Genomic DNA, 24,124 nt, shown 5'->3' with positions numbered 1-24,124 from the left:
TTGTGCTGGTGACAGAGCAGCTGGGCAGGGGCCGGGGCTGCGGGGATCCCTGCCGGAGCGGTGCCTGGAGATGGCCACAAGCCCTGTGCCAGGCAGGAAGCGCCAGCCGTGTCCTCCTGCCCGTGTGCTGCTGGCTGCCTTGCTGAGGGCTCCCAGGTGCCTCTGCATGGGGCTGCTCTGGAGCTGCTGTGGGGCTGCGGCGCTGCTGCCGGGCAGCTTGGCCGGGCTGGGGCAGCCCCTGAGGGGCTGGGGCGCTGGCAAGCCCTGAGCAATGGGCTGGCAGAGGCCACAAGCAGGCCCCCGGCAGCTGCGCGCCCTGTTCCTGCCAGAGTTGACTTGCAAGAGGGACCCTGGGCACTCTGGAACTGACAGCATCAGTGTTGTTGGAAACCCAAATGCAGGGAAATCTCAGACCTTTGGTCTTGTCAGCAAAGCTTAGAATTAAACACAGGATTTGATCAGAGACCTTGGAAAGGGCTTCCAAACTTAGGTGCTAGAAGCGAGAATGTGGATTTCTAGTTTATTATAGCAGAGACACGGGGAGGAACCTTGAAGTGGAGGAAAGTTTAGAGGTTTAGTGCTGAAGATCTAGAAAAAGTAAAAGTAGTTACAATGGTAAACAAGAAGCTTAGGATGCAGTGCTGTATGTTTGTGTGTCATAACATGATTGGCTAAGGAGGCTTACACTGTAACATGAGTCCCTAAGACGAAATATTGAAGGATTGGGTCCAAAACATAAATATCCTTGTTGGCCATGTCTTCTTGGCCAAGAAATCCTTCAAAGCTCTTGTAACTACAAGTCTTGTGGGCCTTGTGAGCCATGCAGTGCAGATGTGAACCAAATTCACCCTTCCTGTCTGTGTAGAAGAGAAGAAAAAGCAATGGCATCATCTAAAACACTCAGAGGTCCGCTCTCTAGCTCATTCCAAACTCTTTCAACACCCCCAAAGTGGCATTTAGCTACAAAGAGATGACAAGGACTCTTAGTGCTGGCTCTTTGACTCCAGAGCGGCCGCTTTAGAATCTTTCACATGAGCCTGTGTAATCATGTGCCAGAAATGGATCATTTGAAGAAACTTTCCCAACTGACTTGCATGGAGGTTTCTTTGAAGGGTATTTGAGGAGAAAGGCTCCCAGCAGAGGTCTGGGCTTTGGCCTAGCTGTGTCCCCTAGAGCTAGACCCAATTTCGGGGCACATTTGGAGACCTCATCCGTGGGTGGATGGACCACTGAGGATTTTCCCAATTGCTGGGAATTGTTCTCCAGGTCCCTTGTGTAAAACGGGGCTCCCCAGCAACTGCGCATCTGCAAGATGATAAACAATTGTCTTGGTTTGAAAAGAGAGGTGTCTGCTAATGAAGGCAGAAGGCTTCTCTGAAATGGAAAATGTAAATCTCCTCCCTTCAAATGATTCTAATTTAGAAATTCAAATGCTCTCAGGGAAAGATATGGGGATAGGACTGAGCCCGCAGTGCCGGGCAGCGTTTGCTGATGGTCTGAGCCCTTCCTAAAGACCCTGTTGGGCTGTTTAGACACCTGGGGCCAGGGATTCCTTCCAAGCTGGGCCACTTTGGCTGGGCTGGGGGTGGCCATAGGGCAGAAGACAGTGTGTGCAAGGGCCCTGCGTGGCACGCAGCAGCACGGTCTCTGTGCCATGGAACGGAACCCGGTGACCAAGGGCCCTTTGTGACACGTGGGAAATTGAAGCTTGCCCGGCTGCTGGGAACGCACAACGGGGCAGAACGGGACAGAGCGGTGCCGTGAGGAGTCCTCGCACTGCGCACCCGTTCCTGTCTGACCCGGAGCCTTTCCGAGGCGTTCTTGCTGCAGCTGAGCTCGAGGCCAGACCACAGGACTTGGTGGCCTGTGGCCTTCCCGAGGCTTCTCTTCAGCAGGTGCGCACACAAATCCAGTCATTATCATGGAGCAGAGACCCCTGAAAGTGCCCAAGGTGGCCTGGGGGAAAGAGGAGGAAGAAGGCCCTGGAGCTGCCCCAGCACATGAAACCAAAGCGGTGGTGCCATTTGAGCTGCCGCAGGAGGGTGAGTGGCAGAGCTGGGCCACAGGGTTGGTGCCTGCAGCCAACTTGGCACCATTCCATCCCATCCCATTTTATCCCATCCCACCCAATCCCATCCCATTCCCATGGACAGGACGGAAGAGGGGCCGGGCAGACACCCCACAGTGGCCCTGCTCCATCCCCTGGGGCATCCTGGGGCTCTCCCTGCCTGGGGAGCACAGGGCTGGGCCGCGTTCTCCAGCCTCTCCCACAGCCCCTCATCTCTGGCTGCGCTCGCTCTTTGCCAGATGCAGCCCTGGAGAGCACACAAGAGCAGGAGTCCAGCCGTGGCCGCTTCCGCAGAACAGCGCAGGTACCTGCAGCCACCCCCACCTGGGCTGGGCCTGCTGTCCCTGCTCAGCCCAGCACCGTGTGTGCAGCACTCCATGCAACATCCCTGGCTTCTTGCCCTTCTCCTACAGTTGGTCGGCAAATTCATCAAGAGAATGCAGGAGGAAGAGACCATCGCCACAGGCACTGGGCTCAGACCATACTCTCCCATCTTCCAAACCAAGCCCAGTGCGGCCCTCCTGTGTATGCTTGTACAGGAAGATTTTTACTATCCAAACCAAGTAAGCAGCTTGTGGCCAGGGTTTGATCCTCCCAGGATTTGCTTGGCCTCCCAAGCCACGCATGCTGGTTGCTGTGAGCCTTTGGGGCCACATGGCAGTGGGCTGGGAAGGGAAGCACTTCTCTGGGGAAGCTGGGAACATTGCTCCCTCTGGCAGCTTTCCAAGTCTCCTGCTGCATTATCCAGGTGCCCGCCATGGTGAGGTTCATCCACCAGTGGCTCATGGCCAATGATTGTGCTGAGCACAGGCTGGATGAGGCCCTGCTGGATCTCACCGAAGCACAGCCAGATGACGCAGTGGTGACGCTCCTGCGTGTGGCCCCGTCCTGTGACAGGTATGGGGCCGCCTGCCATGAGGGGTCAGGCCTCCCCAGCCCAACACCCTGTACAGCCTGCCCCAGGTGTCGGAGCAACAGAGAGTTCCAGGGCCCTCTGGCTGCTCCCTTTCCCAGCCCTGGCACGTCAGCCCCTGAGCCTGCTGCCGTGCTCCCTCCCTGCCCCTCAGTGCTCTGTCCCCACAGGGCTGGGCTGCCTGGCTGCTGCTGGCAGGGGGCAGTGGGCAGAGGCAGAACTGGCATCCAGCTCAGCTCCCTCCGGTGCTGTGTCTGAGACCCCCCTGAGACAGAGCTCTGACCCCGCAGAGCTGCCATGGCCATGTGGAAGACCATCATGGGCTCAGCCAGGACTGCGGAGCTGGCGCAGCTGATCCTCCTGGATGTGCTGGGGAGCTGGCCAGAGTACAGCACCTGCACCTCCGATGGGGACGAAACGGGTGTCTTTGCCCTGGCTGTGAGTTTCTGCAGCTGGACTTTGCAGGCCCCAAGGCCGCCTCTCCAGCAGCTCTCCATCCTCCTTCCCCCACTGCATCTCCCTGCCTCAGGCGCTGGCCTGAAACCTGGCCCAGGGGCAGCATCAGGCCCACCAGGCCCCGTGCTCCCCATGCATCTCTCTGAGCACCTCCCTGCCACGCTCGGGCCGTGCCACACGCACACCTCGGCACTGAGCGCTGTCTCGGGGGGCTTTGTCCTTTGTAGGCAACCATGGTGATGTGGAAGATCCTCCAGGTGCCCTGTCTCCCACGGATCTTGAAGGTGTATTTCCCTCGCCTGTTTGTGCATCTCCTCTTCCAAGTGTTCTTCAGCACTCTGGATATGCCAGAGGAGGTCGATAGATTCTGGAAGGCATGCCAGGAAGAGCACGGCCTTGCCACCAGCCCCAACAGGTGCTCCATGCCACTCCTCCTGTCCCTGCCACGTGGCCTGCCAAGGAGCCAGTGCTGCCAGCGTGACCTGGGCTTTGCTCTGCACACAGGTTTGCAGTGCGCACCCTGAAGTCCCTGCTCTGCCTTCTCCGCTGCGAGGATGTGGTGGTGGCAATGGAGCGCAGGTGTGCCTGGGACACGCTGCTCTCTCTTGACACTCACCACTTTGCCGTGGCTCTGCTTGCCAGGTGAGACCCCCTTCTCCCCACTGCCTCTGCCATTGCTGCTCTGTGCCCAGGGGGCCACAAAGTGTCCGTGGTGGCCATGGGCCAGAGGGCCTTGTCACTGAGGGACGGCCAAGCAGACTGGAAAAGGCTGGCAGAGGAGGGTGCCCATGAGCAACCAACTCTCAAGTGGCCCAGGTCCCCTTGCTGGAAAGGTGGTGGGGGAAGACGAGAACTCTGTGAGTCACTCGTGGGAGAGTTTTGCCCCACAGGCTCAGGGTCTTGTTTCCTTTTCCTCTTGTCAGAATCATTTGCCATTCAGCCATCCACTTTTGTTCCGCGGTGGCATTCTACCTGCTCGCCCTGCTCAGCAAAGAGATGCCATACTGGGATTTCCCTGCCCTGGCATTCCTTGTGGAGGTGAGCCTCAAGGCCAGCGCTGCCTGGCTGAGCGGCCTCCCAGCCCTCTGGCCTCTCGCAGCCACAGCTGCCAGGAGGGTGCCCGTGCCCTGTGCTGCTGCCTGGGCCCGGCCCTGTGCGTTCCTGGGCTCCTGCCAGCCGGCTCCCCTGTCACTGCCCTGTGCCTTTCAGGTCCTCGAGTGCCTGGACTTGAGGGAATGCAGTGACAGTGTTCTGGAGATCCTGGCACAGAACCTGCAGAGCGAGCACGTGGCTAGGCGTTACTTGGCACTCCGAGGCCTCGTAGTGCTGGGCAAGAATCCCTTGATGGTGAGAAGGGGGCAGTGGCTGAAGCCGTGCAGGCAGCGTGGGGCTGGGCAACGCAGTTGCTCGGCCTTGCCTGGGCTTCGGGCGCTGGGGCAGCTGCTCCCAGCTCTCCTGCCTCCCGCTTCAGCTGCCCCAGTGCTTTGGGACAGGCCTTTGGCCTCTGGGCCCTGCGGCAGCCGGGCAGCCTCTCACAAAGTCGTGTTCCGCACAGGCTGAAAAAATGTGGAGCCTGACTGAAAGGCTTGTGGAGCTCCTGCAGGAAAATGATAGCGACATGATCGGGATGACCATTCTTCTTTTAAGATACTTGCTCCTGGATGATGGTGCCCTAATACCCACCCCCATTGCCCTGCAGCTGGCTGAGGCGCTCCTGCCACTCTTTGACCATGTAAGGCTCTGTGCCCACAGCCACGGCCACTGGCTGCTGCCCGGACACTTGGTGCCCTGTGGAGATGCAGGCCTGTGCCCTGGGGGGCCTGAAGCTGCTGATGCTCAGGTATTTTGCCCTTCCTCTCATCCAGGATGATAGCCAGGTGCAGCTGAGCTCCATGTGTGTCTTTCAAGAGATTCTGGACTCATTAACCAAAGATGGAAGAAAGGCCCTCAAGTCCCACGTGCGTCAGAGCCTGGTCCCACTCTACTTCCACTGCCATGACGAGAATCAGACTGTTGCTGAGGTGAGCACTTGTGGCCGGCTGCTGTCCACCTGGGAAGGGGCTGGGCTGCCTCCTGCCCTGGCACCTTGCGGGCTGCAACCTCCTCCAGGCTGTGGCACTGGGATGCTCCTGGGCCATGGCCTGTGGGGCCATCTGTATGTCTCTGCTGCTCTCCAGGCGTCCTGTGTAGTACTGTATTCTGCAGCCAGATTCCTGAAGAGAAGGAATCTCGAACAAGTGCCAGAGGTGGATGAGACATGGAGGTTCGGCGAGAGCCTGGTAAGAGCAGCCAAGAATCCTCAGCCTGGAGAAGGGCCCTGAGGGCGGTGCTCAGTGTGCGGGCCCAGGCAGCTGTGCCCCTGCCCGCTGCTGCGGCCAGAGGACGCGCGGGCTCTTCTCCAGGCTCCCGTGGGCCTGAGTCGGGTGCCCATGGAGGCCCGGCCCGGCGGGGCTGCGGGGCGGCACCGCGGCTCCCCGGGCAGCAGCCGGCCCTCTGCCCCCTGCCCTCGGGAGCCCTTGGCCAGCAGCTGCTGGCCGCGCCTCAGGGCTGTGCGGGCAGGGGAGGCCGGGGCTGGGCGCAGACAGCGCCCGGCCCAGGAGCTGAGCCCGCGCCAACGCTTCCCTCCTGCCGCTCTCTGCAGCTGGCAGAGGACAGGAGCAGAGCGGCCGAGCACCTGCGCCGGGCCCTGCGCTACGTGGAGAGCCCACAGGAGCCCCTGCGAGAGGCGGCCGTCCGGTTCATTTGTGAGTCCCGAGCCCGGGCTCCCTCCCCGGCCCGGCCCGCCGCAGCTCGGCCCCAGCCCCGCCTGCTGCCCCGGCAGCGCCAGCCGCTCTCGGCGCCGTGGAGCCCCGCCTGGCCCGGACTTTGCTGCTGCCGCCCTCTGGCAGCCGTGCCCTGGGGCGGCAGCGTGCGGCAAGGGCCACGCTGAGCCCTGCCAGGCCAGCAGCCCGTGTGGCCACAGCGCCGGCAGCGCCGCTGGCAGGGAGCTGTGCCGCTGGGGCCGTGACAGGCTCTGTGTTCACAGGCATGGCCGGGCGGCACCTGAGGGGGCAGCAGCAAGAGCTGCAGCTGATCTGCACTGGTGAGTGAGTGAGGGCAGCGGGCTGACAGCGGGGACTGCCAGGGGGGAGCTTGTAAGCCCTGTCCCGGCTGCGGAGAGCTCTGCTCCCGATGGCAGAGCACACGGAGATTTCAGGGCGACGTGGGCCGTTCCTGGCCAGCAGCTTCAGGCTGATCCCCTTGCTCCCTGCTCCCTCCCGGCCACGGCAAGAGCTGGCTGGGATGGCCCTTGCAGGAGGCTCTCCTTGGCTCCCGGCAGATCCGGCTCTGACCGTGCCTCTGTTCCTCTCTCTTGCAGCCCTGGAACGCCTGACGGAGGACACGAGCAGTGCCGTGTCAGAGCTGGCACTTCAAACACTGCATGTCCTCCGAACAACACCGCATGGCCGATATTCCATCTTCCAGAGGCTGCACGATCAGCTGCACAGGGCATGGATCACTCTGCCTCGTCTCTCGCGGCTCAGCTGGCTGCACTGCTGGAGCTCTGAGGACAGCTGATCTGGGAGGGTCTCTTAGCTGGTGCAGCCTGAGCCAGTGGGGATTTTTACTTTTCTTTAAGATTTTTCTTTTCTACCGTTCTAATTTTTACCCTCTGTAAATATAGACCGTGTTATAATATACACACTCTCACGAGATTTTCTTTGCTGCCCAGGGTCCGTAGGGCATAGGGGAGGAGGGGAAAAGGGTGCTTGTGCTCACCCAGCTGCCCAGGCGTGCAGTGCTGCAGGGGAAATGGCCAGAAGCCCCTTGGCCTTTGGTGGTTCTGATGAAGCCTTTGTGCTGGTGACAGAGCAGCTGGGCAGGGGCCGGGGCTGCGGGGATCCCTGCCGGAGCGGTGCCTGGAGATGGCCACAAGCCCTGTGCCAGGCAGGAAGCGCCATCCGTGTCCTCCTGCCCATGTGCTGCTGGCTGCCTTGCTGAGGGCTCCCAGGTGCCTCTGGACGGGGCTGCTCTGGAGCTGCTGTGGGGCTGCAGCTGTGGAGTACCTGCTGCAGGTTGTTAAAATCAGGAGCCCTGTGCATTCTATGTAGAGAACGCTGGTTGCATAATAGATCTGCCTTCCTGTCAAAAGCAGGCAATTAATATTAATGATTTCATCACAAAGAGCAGGAGAACACTTAAGAGTTGCCAGAGAAACTGCATTTAAAAACACTGTTAAAACAAAGATTATGATGCTACATAGGAACAGGTGCATCCCTCAAAAGCCTGGAGAAAAAAGTAAGACCTTAGAGACATGGTGCCAATAACAGCACAATATCCAAATTACACATTAAGGGCTTTTGGAGTAAGTTTGTACTCTCTAGATACAAAAACTCATAATAGAATACAGTCCACCAATACATGGTGGCCATGTGTTGGGCATACCACATGACACAATGTTAGCCTCATGTTTTGGTGAAATACACAATTAAGTAGGGAGTTAAAGATTGGTGGGAATTAATCTGGAGAGCTTTCTGTGTGACTGGACTAAAATAAGCTTGATTTTTAGCCTGCAAAAAAAAAAAATCTCATAAAAATTACAATTATTGTGTAGAAATGCAGGAAAGTACATATATGTGGAACAGAAAGAGCAAACATGAGACAGCATATCCAAAACATTTTTTATCTGAATTATTAAAAATATACACTTTGGATATATTTTGAATATATATATAACCTTTTGTTAGGTTGGCTTGTCATGATGTTTCAGCTTTCTAGAAGACAACGATAAGGAAGATGAATGCAAGTTTATAATGAAAGTTAAGGAATGTAATTGGTCCAGTTTAAGGAACATTTCATGGCAGGAGCGAGTTTTGAAGAGAACAGGAGGAAATAGTCTCACATGTAGGCCACGGACCCTACATGAAAGTTAATTTCTGCTGCAGTGCCAAGCAGGAGCAGGGATTTTTAACCATGAGTGATGACAAAGGAGGATGTGTTGTGGTTAATTAGAGTACACTGAGTGCAAATCTACAGAAAACTCAATGATATGGCATCATATGAGGATCTAGTGACCTCCCAATAAGGCTTATCTAAGTAACTAGCATATGAATAATTAGTTATCTCCAAAAGTGCCTCATAGATATGCAATACAGGATGAAATCCAGTAAAAGAATAATAAAATATATGAGAAGCTAATTAAAAGTCTAAAGGGGATGTTGTAGTTCAGATTTTCTGTGTCTCAACCACTGGCCAGATGGGTCCACGGGTGCTTTGGTGACCACTGTGTTGTAGTAATGTGAGCTGGATATGTATCACACTGCTCTGAATTGATACTACTGGGTGACAGAACAGATGCTGATGAAGGCTTAAAAAGCAGATTGAGCCTAATTTTTGGAAATTCTGGAAGCAGGAAAAATTCTGGAGAAAACATCTCCAGGCAGTGAATGAGTTTCACTGCTCTAAGGCATTAAGAGTGCTTGTATGGGACACATGCTGAGAAGAGCATCTGGCTTCTGGGCTGCAGGCTTTGGGCTTCTGGAAGAGGATTTCTTGTACAGCAGAAGTCAGTTCTTCAGGACAGAGGTGCAATCCTTTGATTTATTCTGCAGCAAAAGTCATCCACTCAAGTGAGAAAAATTATTTTTGGTACCTATTCCTGAAATGCTCTTGCTGACATTCTGCAAATAATTCTGCTACCAATGGTGAGTGGAGACTGAGCCAAAAGTAAGAGGGAAAGGAGGAGGTCAGCTTATGAAAAAAAACATTATTAAAGTCAGCACACTACTGCTAAGAGCCATCTCAGAGTCATACATAATATGCTGTCATGGGCTGTACCATAACTTTCCTGACTGACACAGTCACTTTCACTGACAAGCAACATGCAACCCTCATTACCAGTGGACACTTCAGAATATGTGACTGAAGAAGTCCTTGGGTAAAATAACAAAAACAGACCACAGTATCTACAAGATACTGTGAGAAACATTTAGAAACGAGAACAGTTAGAAAGCTTTATCTTAGTGGGAGTTCTTTAAAACAATTAGACAAGTTTTGTATTCCAGTGAGGCAGCTTCTTGCTTAAATACCAGGGATCTGATGAGATACATTTTAAGCCAGGTCATGCTTTCTTTTTTCTGCCAAATATAATTAAAAATGTATTGAAATGTGCAAGCTGCACTATTCATTAAGCATTTGCAGATGTAACACCATGAGGAGCACTGCTGCTGTTCTGCTTTTGGCACTTGACACTACCATGGCAAAAAACATGCTGAGCTAATAGAGTGTCTGGACATTAGAAACTGAAGCACAGCTGGTGTTGAGAAAAGCAATTCCCTAAACTAAAAATTACCTGTAATGCAAGTTCTTGGAATTCTCCTTTAACTAAAAAAAAAAAAAAATTGTGGTGAAAATCTGACAAATAAAGACAAGGACTGGCTAAAAATACAAGCAGGGATTTTTTTTTTGTTTTTCTACAGACTGTGAAAGTTTGGATTCCTGCTCCTATTTAGAACTAACCCAGAATTATCAAGTTTGAAGTCCTTTACAATTTTTTTTTCTTTTAGTTTATGAAATATGTTAAACCATCATCTTAAATTATGAAGTCTGATTTTAAACCACAATGTCATCAACGGCAATATGAATTCAAGACCAGAGAGATTTCTTCCTGAAAGATGCAGGTTTGATAGGGCTGCAGTTTGTAGGGCAAGCACGATGGTACTTAAGCACATACTTTATACCAGTAAAATGCAAAATCATATAATATTTTAGGTTGTGAAAAGAGATTTGAGACCATTGGGTCCAATCATTAATCTTTTTAAATGAACCACTAAATAAAGGACATTCCTAAGTGCCACATCTACATGTCTTCTAAATACCTCCAGAGACGGTGACTCAGCTGCTTCCCTGAGCAGCTGTTACAATGATTTACAGCTCCTTTGGTGAAGAAATTTTTCCTAACACCCAGCCTAAACCTCCCCTGCTGACTCCTGAGGTCATTTCCACTTGTCTCATTTCTTGTTTCTTAGGAGAAGAGACCAACCCATGCCTGCCTAACCTTCTCTCAGGAAGTTGTACAAGAGTGAGAAATCCTCCTGACCCTTCTTTTCTCCACAGTAAGCCACCCCAGTTCCCTCAGAGTACTTCCTCAGAGGGTTCCAGCTCCTCCTCTTTGTTGGCCATTCTGTGTGCATTGATCCCACCATGTTACCTTTTTTGTGACTGTAATGAACCTGTTCACATTCAGTAAAAGCTTGGTTCCCTGCTCTTCTGGGTCAGAAAAATTCCCTATTTTGCAGCTGATCTTCTGGATTCGTGCTCTGCCTCTGGCCAATGATACAGGGTTTTTTAAGCCAAACCTTAATTTGAATTATTCTTATTGGTAGGTTGTCAAGTCTCAGTTTGAATTTTCCTTTGGGAATCTTAAAAAATCCATTTAATGGAGTTTCCATCAATGTATTCTTTTTTCAGTAATAAGTAAGCCTTATGTAGTAAGACACTACGTATCAGACACTTCCCTTGGCAAACAGTGATCCTTGCTTACTGAAAACTCCCTCACTACAGGTTATTTTTAAAAACTGTATAATAATTTTGATGTGTCATAATCCACCGGTAATTTTGAACAGTAGCTTATCTCAGTCCAATGTCATTCTTGGCTGATGGCCTGGAAGCATTATCTAGATCTGGAAAGGTCAAAAACAATTTCAGTGCCAAAGTAATGATAAGCTGCAGGTGTGAGTGGAAGCTTTCCAGATCACATAAAATGCCAGGAAATTTTCCCAAAAAGATTTTTTTAGCATTTATAAAGTAATTGAAATAAAAAAAAATATTAATATATCTGTAATACGTAAGTAGCAGAAGAAAAACTGTAACTTTTGCTGTCTGTAAATTATTGTATTCATCAGAAATTTTTTAAAACATAAATTGGAGTCAGTGAAATGTTACTAGATCATGTTCCATATTACAAGCTCTTCAGTGAATGTTGTGGGCCAGTATTTTGTTCTTTGTATGTGCCTGTGTTATGTGAACATTTGGAAATAATTTTTGCAATCAGAACGGTGAAGAATACACGTTCTTATGATGTATGGACTTCTCATTCCTTTAAGACTCTTAAAGTTCAATCAATCCAGACTTTGTGGTTACTTTGGAACAAAAAACCACCTCTTAAAAACTCACAGATGGAGAAAAATCAAAAGATGAGACAGACTAATAGGAGTAGGAGGTTATAGATAGGCAGTAAGCTACCTGTGCCCAGTTTGGCTTGTAAAATGGCAGTGGAAAACAAGCCAGGCAGCCCAGCAAAGCACAGGTCTGCCACAGAATGTTCAGAGGGAGCTGAGCCTGGGGCCTTGCTCCCAGCCAAGCACTGAGAGTCAGGAGGAGCTCTGCTCTCACGTACCATTGCCACTGCCCTTGACGTTATTCAGGTCTGTCTTTTGCACCTGTGCTCAATGAGAGATTCATAAAGACTTGTGTCCGTGTCAGATCATAGAAAGAAACCAAACAGAGCTATTGAAGGACAGATATGTGCCATCTAGAAATGCTAAGACATAAAGGGAAAAAAGCTGGATTACCCCACATCATTATTTTTTTCCCCAGGTCAAATGAACATTTTACATTAGTCTTGTTAATTTCTTCTTTTTCAAATGGATGAAAACACTTAGTTTAATTCAGAGCCTACAGCTCTGATACATCAGGTATCACATATCAGTCAGGAGCTGAGACTGCCACTGCAAAGCCCACAGCTATGGCCAGAAATGCAGCAGCCTGCTTACCCAGTTGTTTCTCTCCCTTTTCTTTCCAAAACTCTGTGCATACCATTGGTCTATTTTATTAAACTTTTTTTTTCCCCCGAGAGAATTAATTGTCACCTTGAAAAATCTATGGTTTCATTCTTGGGAGTGCTTCTGGAATTGCTTTTTTTTTGTTGATGGCAGCATTGATATGAGCTGCAGCATGCTCCAAGGTGTTTTTCCAGCAGATGGTGCAAAATATTTTATAATATGGTTGTTGTAACAGTGGGAGTAGTTCCTATGTTCCTGGGAAAGCAGACTTCAAGAAAACAAAAAAATTGTCATGATTGCAAGGATGTTTAAGCAGTTGTCAGGACAAATATAGCAATACTAACTGTTATCCCTGCAAGTTATAGTTTTCATATAGCAATGGCTAGATTTCTTCATCTTTCTGCTTTGATGGTATTGAAGTAAGACAAGCAGCAAAGATTGCAACCAGACTTTTAATCACTGTTTATAATTACATTACAGTTATAGTAAGTGATGAGAAATAAATGAATAATTATTTTTTCATTTTAGCATCAACAGATAACAAGTATCAGCACCAGAGCCTTGGAAATGTCATCAGCTCTGAGGATGCTGATAAAAACAGGGGATAGCACACACACAGAGACATTAATGCTTTGTTAATACCTTGAGACTGCTGTATCTGTATGGCTCATGAGGCTGCTGTGTGGTTAATCAATACCTGTGCATCTCAAAAAATGTACAGTCATAGCTACTTCACATTGCATTCACAATAAATTTATTTAAGAAAGAAACAGCACACAGATTTTCAGTGGAGGTGGATTTCCTTTTTGTGTGTTCACTATTTGAATATTTGTACCATATTAAATAGGTTAAATAGAGCATATCTTTATAATTCATCTTTCATCTTTGTTCTTAACGCTCCAAAAGTCTGGACTTTCTCATTATATTTCCTTTAAGTTGGATATTGAAACTAATGAAAACCTAGAAAAATACTAAATATATTTCTAATTTGATGCTTATTAAAATCCAATTTGGAAAAAAATTGTATTCACATTACCTTAGGGCTGTATTGAAATGCTTTTCAGCTGTCAAAAAAAGTTAAATGCAGAGAAAGCACACACTAATGAGTTTGATAGTAAAGGCTTCATTTTGAGAAATCTGTTTTAAAGATATATGCTTTCCTAGCTTTATATTTTACAAATAGAATGAATCATCATGAAAATATTTATTAATACATATTTTATGTTACTCCAATGCTTCTGCCAGTGTTAAGGCTTTAGGAGTCAGTATTAAACTCATTGATGCTATTGAAAAGCTTTTGTATTCTCATGACCAATGAAGTTATCTATTATTTTCTGAAGTTTTTTCTAGCAGTAACATTCCTTTCCCTGTCACAAAAAAGGTTGGTTTCCTAACAACCGTGTAAGATTTTGTTCTCATATATCTTAAAATATGCTATCTGGTACTTGTCTTTGATATTCAATTTCAACACATTTCCCCACAGTTAATTGAGTTCTTTAGTTTATTAACTGTTAGAAACAAGTCCTGAAATGCAGCTAAATTGTATAATACCTAGAATTGACTATATTTACTCCTGATTTACCTGAAAAATAGAATTTGCTGATTGAGATATCTGCAAAATCTTTCTGACTTTGCCACCACAGTCATGGTGTTTATTTCATTTTCCATGAAAAATGTTATCAAGTTTAGTAAAACCTCAACTGGAAATTAGTAAGATAGACATTTTAAAAGTGATTTTATGAAAATACTGTCACTATTTTCAAAGCAGACTTTTGTCTGTGAGTGTCTCCATTTACCCCAGGATCTAGGGTACACATGCTTGCTGACAGCCAGTCTGGGGCACAGCTGCTTTAGCATGTCCCTGTGCTTTCCCAGACCCTTTCTGCTAATCCACCGCTCTCCATGCTGCCCCAGTCCTGTGAAATTTCAACGGAGTATTCTTGGCTGGAAGAGACCCACAGGGATCATCGAGCCCAACTCTTAAGTGAATGGCCTGTATGGAGATCAAACCCACAACTTTGGTGTCATTCCTTCCTTTTGTGGAATACACACCCAGAAAAACATTCAGTCCTCATGTTTGCAGGTGCTGAGCTGCTGCTGAATTATATTGAGTGCAGTGTATTTGTTGCAGATGGTGTGAACAACTCTCACCAGGCTCTGCAACCCAAGTACACTGTGGCCATTTGATTCTACACTCTCCTTTGCCATGGCAAGGACCCCTAACATCTTCAGAAGGGCAATTTGCCACCTCTAGCTCTGTGGCCTCCCCATTACCTATCAGCAGAAGTCAACTTGGGACAAGAAATAACTTAAGAGCTTTTACTTTCCATAATTAATTTTTCTAAAATCTTTTCATAAGTAGAGAAACACTACTAACAAGATACAACTCTATCTTTTTTTTTTTTTTTTTTTTTTTTTTTTATAGCTTGGTTTAGTTTGGGTTTTTTTCTTTTGTTTAGATGGGCTTTTTGTTGTTTTTTGTTGTGTTCTGATGCATAAAAAATGAAAAAGGATAATTCCTATTGAAATGTCAAAGTACTGAGGTAAACAGATAGTAATAGACTTTCACTCAGGCATTATGATTACTTAAATACATTGCCACAAAAAGGCAAACAATCAACAGAGTTCTTTAAAAGGTTCAGTGCAGATTAGTTTCTGGCAAGGACTGTGCACTGTTCAAGGCTTCATTAAAGCCTTCCATTTATGAATTGTCAGGAAAAAGCAAAGGATGCTATGTATGCTATAAAATGAAACAAAAGCCTCAGAAGCCCTCACAGGGCATTGGGCAGCTTATTTTAAGGAGGTTGTGAGCGCCATTATCTATCACTGCCTCGGGGTCACAGATAGCAGCAGGACTTGGGAAATAAAGGCATCAATCAGGAACAAACATTTATGTGTGTGCCTCTCCAGAGTTTAATTCTAATCTGAAAAAGAGCTTTAAATGTGAAATACAAATATTTATTCTCCCCCTTTTTCAAAGGGAAAGTGTATTTGAGGACATGCAGCACCACACTGACTCCCCTCCTGACTCTGTTGTCTCTGACAATAGGTGGCACTGGGAATTTTCACATGCAAATCTGTTGAGTTTATCCTTCAGTTTTTTGCCATTGAAGTAGTCCCCTGTAAACATTTCCCTGTATAAAATGTTTTGGAAATATCACAAGCTATATCCTTCAGTTATTTACATAGTGTCATTCCATTGTTTTGAGACCATTTGTTAAAGGAAAATAATGAATATTCACATTACTGGACACAATATTGATGCTGGGAGACTTTTTTTTTTTCTGTTTTCTGAGTTAGTTATTTCCACCATACCTTCATACCTGTGAGAGTTAATTTGTCAGAGTTTCTTTGTCAGCTCTCCAGGATGTCTGACCAGAGCATGACAAATTTTCCAATTTAGCTATTTTATGTACCCTTTCTACAACTTTTGCCTTTCTTGTTCAAAGAAAGAAGGAAATGAAAGACACTTGCATTCCATCAGGTAAGGTTTCTCCTTAGAGCACAACTGCAACAGCAGGATGCTCTTGCTAGATTCTCTTCTTTTTGAATAGGGTCTGATGCTTCAATGTTCTTCATGAGGAGGTTGTATCTGTGAACAAGCTCTGTGGTTCCTTTCCAAACCTTCTCTGGTAAGATGCCCGTGTGTGTTGGGACTTTTGCTGACTGGAGACTGGAAAAGTACAAGGCCGTGGCTAATTCCAAGTCCTGCACCTACAAGATAGCGTGTCCTTGGGCCTAGCTGGGTAAGATGACAAGTAGACAGACATGGGAAATAGGGAATGTAGGCCCAAAAGAATGAGGAGGAGTGATGGTATAGTTTAACCAATAGATCGCTTGGCTTACAGAATATTAATAAGCTTATTACTTGCTGTATAAGTGTCTGATGCTTTCTTCAATAAACGGAACTTGTTGATGACTTGTATTGAGTCCTGAGTTTTCCCTGCATCCGACAAATAGCTCGTCCCCAACAAAGGCCTCATTCTGCAACAAATGGTGCCCGAACAGGAACCCTATGGACTCTACGGACTCTGCAGACCCTACAGACCCTATGGACTTTACTGAAGATTTGAGCTTGTGAGCCACGGTCGGTGCAGTATTTGGGAGTCAGTCCCGACGCAGCCCAGGAGGCACAAAAAGTGGGCCCTGACTCAGGAGACCCCATATGGGAGTCCTGGAGAAAGGCGAAAGGGTGGGCTGCAGTGCCCTGGCTGTTATGAACAAAAATTCTGTTAATTTTTTTTGTGAGGAAAAGTTACAAAAAGGCAGCCAGATCACTGTCGCTGCCAAAGTTCTGCTTGTTTTGTTATTGTAGTCATGGGTCGTTGTAGCTAATCGCTCCTTTTGTATTAGCAGAGCCTTGCCCCAGGCTAAGGTGTACTTTTCCCAGAATGGTGAAGAGACCTGAGAGGGTGGGGGGGGGTTATGCAAAGTGACTGCAGGACCAGCATGCTCTGTGGGACCCCCTACTCCAAACGTGCAAGAAGAACCCCAAAAACAACGAGCCACCTGAGAGTTGAGAGACTGGAGCGATGTCTGGATGTGAGGAGCAGAGTGCTGAGCCTGCAGAGATGGGGAACACCTTCGGAGTCCCTCTCGCCCTGACCACGGGAGTCATCCCTGGCACCCAGACTGAGGGGGACGGGGCCGGGAAAAGTAACATCGGATGGGATCACCACACCCTAGAGGTTCCCACGAGGACCTGATCTCCAGCTCTGCCCCTAGAGGACAAAGCTGCGCATGTCCTCCTTCTCTGAGTCGCCCTGGGAGAGACAACGGGAGACTGCAGCCTCGCCGAGCTGCCCGATCCTGAGCTGATCACGTATAATAAAGGCATTAAAAAGGAGAAGTCTCCTGGCCCTGTTTATTTCACTGGCAACCTCACAGGAGAGTCCAGCTGACTGAATGCCACCGATGTCCTAGAAAGGCTGCAGTGCGCTAAATGACAGGTTAGAAGGTAATACAGGGACAAGCGGCATATAATCCTTTTAAATGCTTTTAAGAAAAACGGGGACTATAGACTGTCGACTTGGGAAGAGAATTCCCGAGATTGCTGCATACAGACTTGCAAAAACGTGTGTTGTGGTGCTGAGGCTGCAAGTACACACACAGTGAATGAGCGGCTGTGCTGTGATGGCGGCAGCAGCCGCGGCTCGGGGCGCCTGCAGAGCTGTGCCACTCCGAACTCGGCGTGGCGCTGCGCCATGGGGAACAGCCGCGGCGGGCGGCTCGCCTGAGGCGGCAAGGGCGGCTCCAAGCAGTGGCGGGCGCGAGGACCGGAGACCTCTCCCGGTGGCAGCGGCGGGGGGAGCGGAGCCCCGCCATGGTGGGGAGCGACCCGCGCCGCCCGGGATGCTGCGCTGCAGCGGGGCACGGAGTGAGTCAGCCTACAGCGCGTCTCGCGAAACAGGAAGCCCAGCGCGGGGGGCGCCCCGCTCCGATACGGGCGGTGGCGGGGGGCTGGAGCGCTTTCCCAGCGCGAGCGCTTCTTCCCTCCGACCCGCGGCCGGCGGGGGCCTTCCTTTAGACCCGGCAACCAGCAGAAGCCTCAGTTTAAGCCTGGCACCCTCAATAGACTGTACTTTAAGTAGACTGCAAGCCGCAGCGTGTCCAGGCGAGGGTCAAGGAGCCTGCTGCAGCGAGCAGACAACCAGTGAGAGCTTTATTGATCGGACGCTCAGCTGCCAGCATGTTGGGACTTGCTGTTTAGACTAATGTGGGAATCCATAAAGTCAGACGGTTTTTAGGAAATGGTTAAAAAAGAGTATTTAGGCCTCAGGATGAGGCCCGAAGTTCTGTTACAGCAGAAAAGTTTCCCAAGCAAGCAGAAAAGTTTCCCAAGCAGTAGACGTGACAAATAACAATACAACTTTTTAGATTTGGCTTTAGGATGGCAACAAGTTTATTTAATGTATATCTTTAGAAGGTTACTGTGAATAGAGCTCTGTTCTTTGTTTCTTATGAAATAGTCTTTGTTTTAACTACCATTATGTATGTTTTATAAGGTTGGATGGAAAGCTTGTCAATATGTCTTGTTTTGGTGTGATTGGCTGAAAATCTAAAATGAGATGATTTTATGTCATTCCGTTTTATCCCACCTTCTGGGGCATTTCCCATTAGGCCAGCATGCTGTTAACATCTAACAATGTTCTGAGGCTCATGTGTTAATAATAATAATAATAATAATAATAATAATAATAATAAAAGCTGGTCTAGATTTGTCCAGTGTGGCCCATATTTGGACTTTTTGCCACGGCAAGTGGGTTCCTCTCTTAAGACGTGGGTTTCTGACACCATTGGATCTATAGCTACCATGGTGCCCTGACAGACTAATTAGCAGCAATTCACATCGAGCCTTTGAAATGCATATGGAGTCGCGGAAAGAGTGCTTTGCAGTTCTGGCTGTGCCGCTCCTGATTCAGCATAAGCGCTGAGCCATGAAGGGCAGCCACGGTGAGCGGCTCGCCTGAGGCAGCGGCGAGCAACAATACAGCAGCCACGGAGCCCGAGCCAGGCGGGCGGTGCCGTGCCCGCGGTTCGCTGCGCTGCGCACCGGCCAGGCTGGGTGCGCGGAACTCAGCAGCGGGTGGGCAGCCTGTGGCGGGACCCACCGTGCCCTGCTGGCAGCCTGAAGCGGTGGCGGCGACGGCGCAAAGAGGGCGCAGCGCGGTGGGGGGGCCCCCGCCGCGGGGCAGCGACTCGCGCCACCGAAATGCTGCGCTGCGTCCAGCAGCAGCTCCGTTAACCCACCGCACCACAGCGACACGAGCAGCAGCGGCCCGATCCCAGGGCCTTCCAAGCGCGACTGCTTTCCCACCTCCGCCCCGCGGCCGGGAAAAGCTTCAGTTTTAGACCTAATAGCCGTAATAAATGTGACTCTTGTCAAAAACAAAAACAAAAACAACAACAAAAAAAATCCCTCCTACTGCAATTAAGAAACCAGTGATAATAAGTAAGCGACACTGAAGAGCATTGCTTTCAAGACGCTCCTCATCTAGATTAAAAAGACCTTTTTGTTCTTCCTGGCAGAGACTGTGAAAGAGAAATAGAGAAATAGAGAAATCAATGTGGTGAATACGTTGAGATAAATTTTGGCCGGTTTAGCTTAGCATCCATTATGCTATCTTAAAATCACCTGTATTAACATAGACTTTAAACATCAGAAGCCCAGATAACTCAGTCAGTGGAACATCACGCTCTAAAATTGTATTTTGAAGAATTTAAAAATGTTAAAGATGTGTTAAAGTGATTGTATAAGTAAGATGTAATAAGTGTGCTTTTTGTATTCTTTGGGCCTTGCTTGGATGTGGTAGATGTAAAAGCAAACACTGAATTCAAAACAATTTTTCCACAGGTATACCTTGGACAAACTCCTTATGTTTAGGTGCATTCAAGTGTAAAAATACTGTAGCAAAAACACGAAGAAAGTTGTTTTAGCTTAGTATTTTAGAGTTAAACCTGTAAGTAAGTTATAGTAAATTTTATATTATATTCTATAGAATATATTATATTCTATTCTATATATTCTATATAATAAATTCTGTTCATTGCTAAGTAGTTTAAGTTAAATTATCTATTAAGTGCCATTAAATGTTTAATACTGCTAAGGTTAAGTTTTTTAAAGTTTATGTCCTCTTAGGTTTAAGTGCTGTTCAGTTTAATTTCTGTTAAATTTAAGTGTTATTAAGTTTAAGTGAAGTTAGATTCTGTTACATTTAAATTATATTAGGTTTAAGTTATATAGAATTTAAAGTTGGTTGAGTTCTGTTAATGTTAAGTTCTGTTGAATTTAAGTGATTTTATATGTAAGTTCTGTTGATTTGAAAATCAACAGAAAAGTTTTATTAAGGTTAAGTTTTGATAATGTTAAGTTTTGATAAGGTTAAGGTCTGTTAAACTTAAGTTCTGCTAAGTTAAAGTTCTGTTACATTTAAGTAAAGATAAGTTCAAGTGATGTTAAGTGCTGTAAAGTTTAAATGTTTTAAGTGTTTTAAGTTTAAGTGCTATTAGGTTTAAGTGATGTTAGATAGATTTATGCCAGGCGTTTATTTTATGACTTGTGTACAAGGTGTTGTCGTGTGTTTTGCGGAGAGAAGAAGAAACTTCACAACTTGTAAAAGTTGTAAAGCCCGGTATGCTTTATTACGACGCGCGCCGGACGCAAGACTCCCCAAAAGGGCATGCGTACTTCTGAAGATTTCAGACTTCTTTTTATCTCTCTTCTAAATGCATATGCATATAGTTTTACAATAAGTTCATACATATTCATCTTGCATGACACTTAGCACTAATTCTTCTTTATCGGAGGAATTCTTAGGTCGGGGGCAGATTGACCTCGTGGGTTTTCTGTTTTTCTTTCTCTGTCTCTTTGCTGTCTCTGGAACGCGGCCTCTCTTTCAGCTTTAGCTCTACAGACTCTTCACTTCTCTCAGACACTTCACTTAGTTCAGGATGGATCTTTACTCTGTCTCATTCCCCCCTTTCCTAGGAAATAAGTAAATTCTTTTACTTAAGGAAAATTTCTACGACAATAAGTGTCTTTTAATGTTTCACTATGTACGTTTGATAAAGAGGTTAGTACAGCTATTCGTTGTAGTATTCTCTAGTTTTAAATTAACAATGTAATAGATAATTTTAAGCTTATTTCAACTAATATTAGTAAAACTAGAATAGGGTGGCACAACTTATTAAAGATTCTATTTGCAGTTGGTGATTACCTAAAGATTACATCTTACTAGTGATTATTTGTATTTTATTCTTTGTAGAACTCTGGTTATTTCCTTTGTATCATGTTGGACAGTAATTAAGGTTTTCTTTCCACTTTCTCGGATTTCTTTTAAGATTTCTAATAGGTCTTAATTAATTGTTTTACTAATGTAAGGTTCGCCCCGATAGGGGTAGGTGGTAGTCTGTGATACATTGTGTAATTGGCTGTAATCAGCTGATGGGATGTTACTGGTACTAAATACGAAAAATCACACCCAATAATCTTAACAAAATTACAAATAAAAATACAGAGATTAGAATGGTTTCTACTAGACAGAATAACATCATTGCTATCAATTTGTACAGCAGCATAAGCAGTTTTCAAACATACACTCTTTTCTAGTATATACGAGCACAGTTTTCTGGTCAGTGACTGGATGAATTTCAAAGTGACAAATACTCTGTTCAGTGTCTAAACACATCTTGGGTATTAGCAGTATTGTTTTCACAAATGAATCTGATTTGTTCTCTAGTAATGCAGGATTCTAAGTTTACTATCTGCCACTTTTCATTCATCTTTTCGTGCTCACACTCTATGTTCTGAAGGATAGAGTGTTGTTTCTTCATGGTTTAATCTTAGGGCAATGATGGGATGGATAACATAAATAGTGGCATTACATATGGTAAGCACAAAGGCAGTGGCTACATTAGAAATAGGATCATAGGTGAAATTCACTATAGTCTACTAGGATTAAAACTTCTTTTCAAAATTAATTGCATTATCTCATTTAATTTTTTGAATTTTAGCTGGAAAATTACTTTCACTCCTTTCTTATTTGATTAGAGCTGCTGTTGCTTGTATTTATAACTGTGCTTGTATACAACTGAAAGCTAAAGACACATTATCTTGAACTATACTAAGTGTTTCTACTATCAATTTGTGGTCTTGGTCTCTGGCTTTTTCATACTTCTTTACTTTGGCAATACTTTTGAAATTTGTCACTGGCTAGTTCTTAATGCTAGTAGAGATTACTATAAAGGCTGCTTTAATTTTGTTAGCCTACTTGCTGCAGCAGCCAGTTTATTCATCAGTATTTCTGAATCAATTCTATTTAAAACTCTTAATCTTGTCTCTAATATGCTAGTTAGATGTTTGTTATGGGGAACAGGAACTGCTTTCTGTCTATGATCATCCCTCTCTGCCAGAGGGATGTGCTGGGCTCATACTATAAATTCAGACACACTTCACAAGTGTATCTGACAGAGGTTTAGGTCATACTTGAGACAGATGTTTGTTCTGAAATGTAGAGACTTCAGGGAATCTAACTTCTCTCTCTCTCTCTAAAGTACCTGACTTCTCAGATGTGTGGCAAGCAGGAATGTCTCTCTTGGCCACTTACTTTGCCTTTAGCTAAGATCAAGCTGTGGACTGTGTTCAGGGCAGAAGATAATGGAGGGGAAATCTTGAGAGAAGAGCTTAAATTCATTGCAGTGCCTCAGAAGAAACTGGGATCAGGTTTCTGCTATTTGAAACACTCAGCACAAAAGTGATGCTCAAAATCTTACAGCTTGCTGCTGAGCTCTGAGGGGGTCTCTCTCTCTACCTCTTTTAAGCAGAATCCAACCGCCTCAGACTGGGACAATCACTGATCCACATCTCAGTAGGAAAAGGGATAGCTATAAATAAGGAAAATCACCTTCCTTGCTTGGGTTAGTTTACCACCTGCAGTTCAGCACCCTTTACCAGCCATTGCCTGGGGGTTCAGCCAACCAGCTTGGAAAATGACTTAAGGAAACTGATTTCTTGGTGTTCCTGGTTCTAGGCACCAGGAGAGCTGGCTCCTTCCTTTCTTGTTCTGCTCCTGAGATATGCCTGTTTTTGTGACTATGTTTCCAGCCCTCAAAGGAAGTTTTTAGGAAGGAGGAGCAGGCTGGTTGGATTTTTGAGATGTTAATTTGCATTATCAACTCCACACGTTTGAGAGACCATTCTGGATTGAATACTACGTTAGGTCTAAGTTTGGAATTTGGGTAGAGTCTGAACTAGTATGGGGTGTATAGGTCACTTCTATAGGCTGTATCAGGGTGAAATTACACCAACCGTCTGATTCACTTAGGTTATCACAGACTTCCTGGTGTTCATATACACCAGGGGAGGTTCAGACACTAATTACATCTGGTCTCTCATAAGCCATCCTATTGATGACTAAGCACTTTACTTTGATTTCTTCTCTTCAGATTCCTTGAAGTGTTCACAGCTCCTGTTCTTGCTATTCTTATTCCTCACATACTTGATTCTCGTGGATTACTACAGTAGATATGTTCAATATAAACCTTCTTTATCTCAGAAGGTTTTCCTATGGATCCAGTATACTGATTAAATGCCAGGGACCAAGGCCATTCAGCATTGCTTTGGGTAGAGGTACTCTCTAGTTCTAAAACTTCAGTTATAATTCCATACAAAACAATTCTGTACACTAAAGTATGAGCTACTCCCGACCGCAATATACTCATTTTGCCCGAGTAAGTTTTAGTCTCAGTTCATTGTCTCCTGGTGTCACTCCTGAAGGGGCTTCTGGGCCTTCTGCACCCGAGAGTGATGGATCCAGCATTCTGCTCCTTGATTTTGATTGCAGTGAAGGTGGTGAGAGGTACTTGCAGTGGTCTCTCCCACTGTGGTTCCGAAGTCTTCTCTGTAAGAGACTTAACATATACATCAACCCCAGGCTATCCAACTCCCTGCTCCGAGTTCCAGCCACAAGTTTCTCAATTACTCTGAGCTGTTTGCTTAATGCCACCATGTAAGTGGACATTCTGGACATTCCCCTTGTATTCTATGGTCTTCTATAAGGCATTCCAAAAGGATTCAGCATTCCTTTAGCTCAAAAGGTTTAGTTTGAATTTGCAATAGTGCTAGTGGAAGAGCTTCTTGCCCCAGTCTTATGATTTGCTGCTTAATCAAATGATTCATTCTCTCCCCCTGGCCGTTTGATTGGGGGCGGTATGGGGTGTGAAGTTCTTAATCTATGCCCAGATGGCTACTAATCTGTTGCACTATTTTGGAAATGAAAGGTGATTCTTTATCTGAGGATATTGTGGCTGGAACTCTGAAGTGTGGTAATATCTCTTGTAAAAATGATCTGGTCACCTCTTGAGCTTTGAGAGTTCTGGTGGGGAATATTTCTGGCCACCCTGAAAATGTATCTATTAATACCAGTA

Source organism: Zonotrichia albicollis, unplaced genomic scaffold, assembly GCF_047830755.1.
Source record: "Zonotrichia albicollis isolate bZonAlb1 unplaced genomic scaffold, bZonAlb1.hap1 Scaffold_95, whole genome shotgun sequence".
Classification (NCBI taxonomy): domain Eukaryota; kingdom Metazoa; phylum Chordata; class Aves; order Passeriformes; family Passerellidae; genus Zonotrichia; species Zonotrichia albicollis.
Note: the sequence above shows the minus strand (reverse complement) of the source record.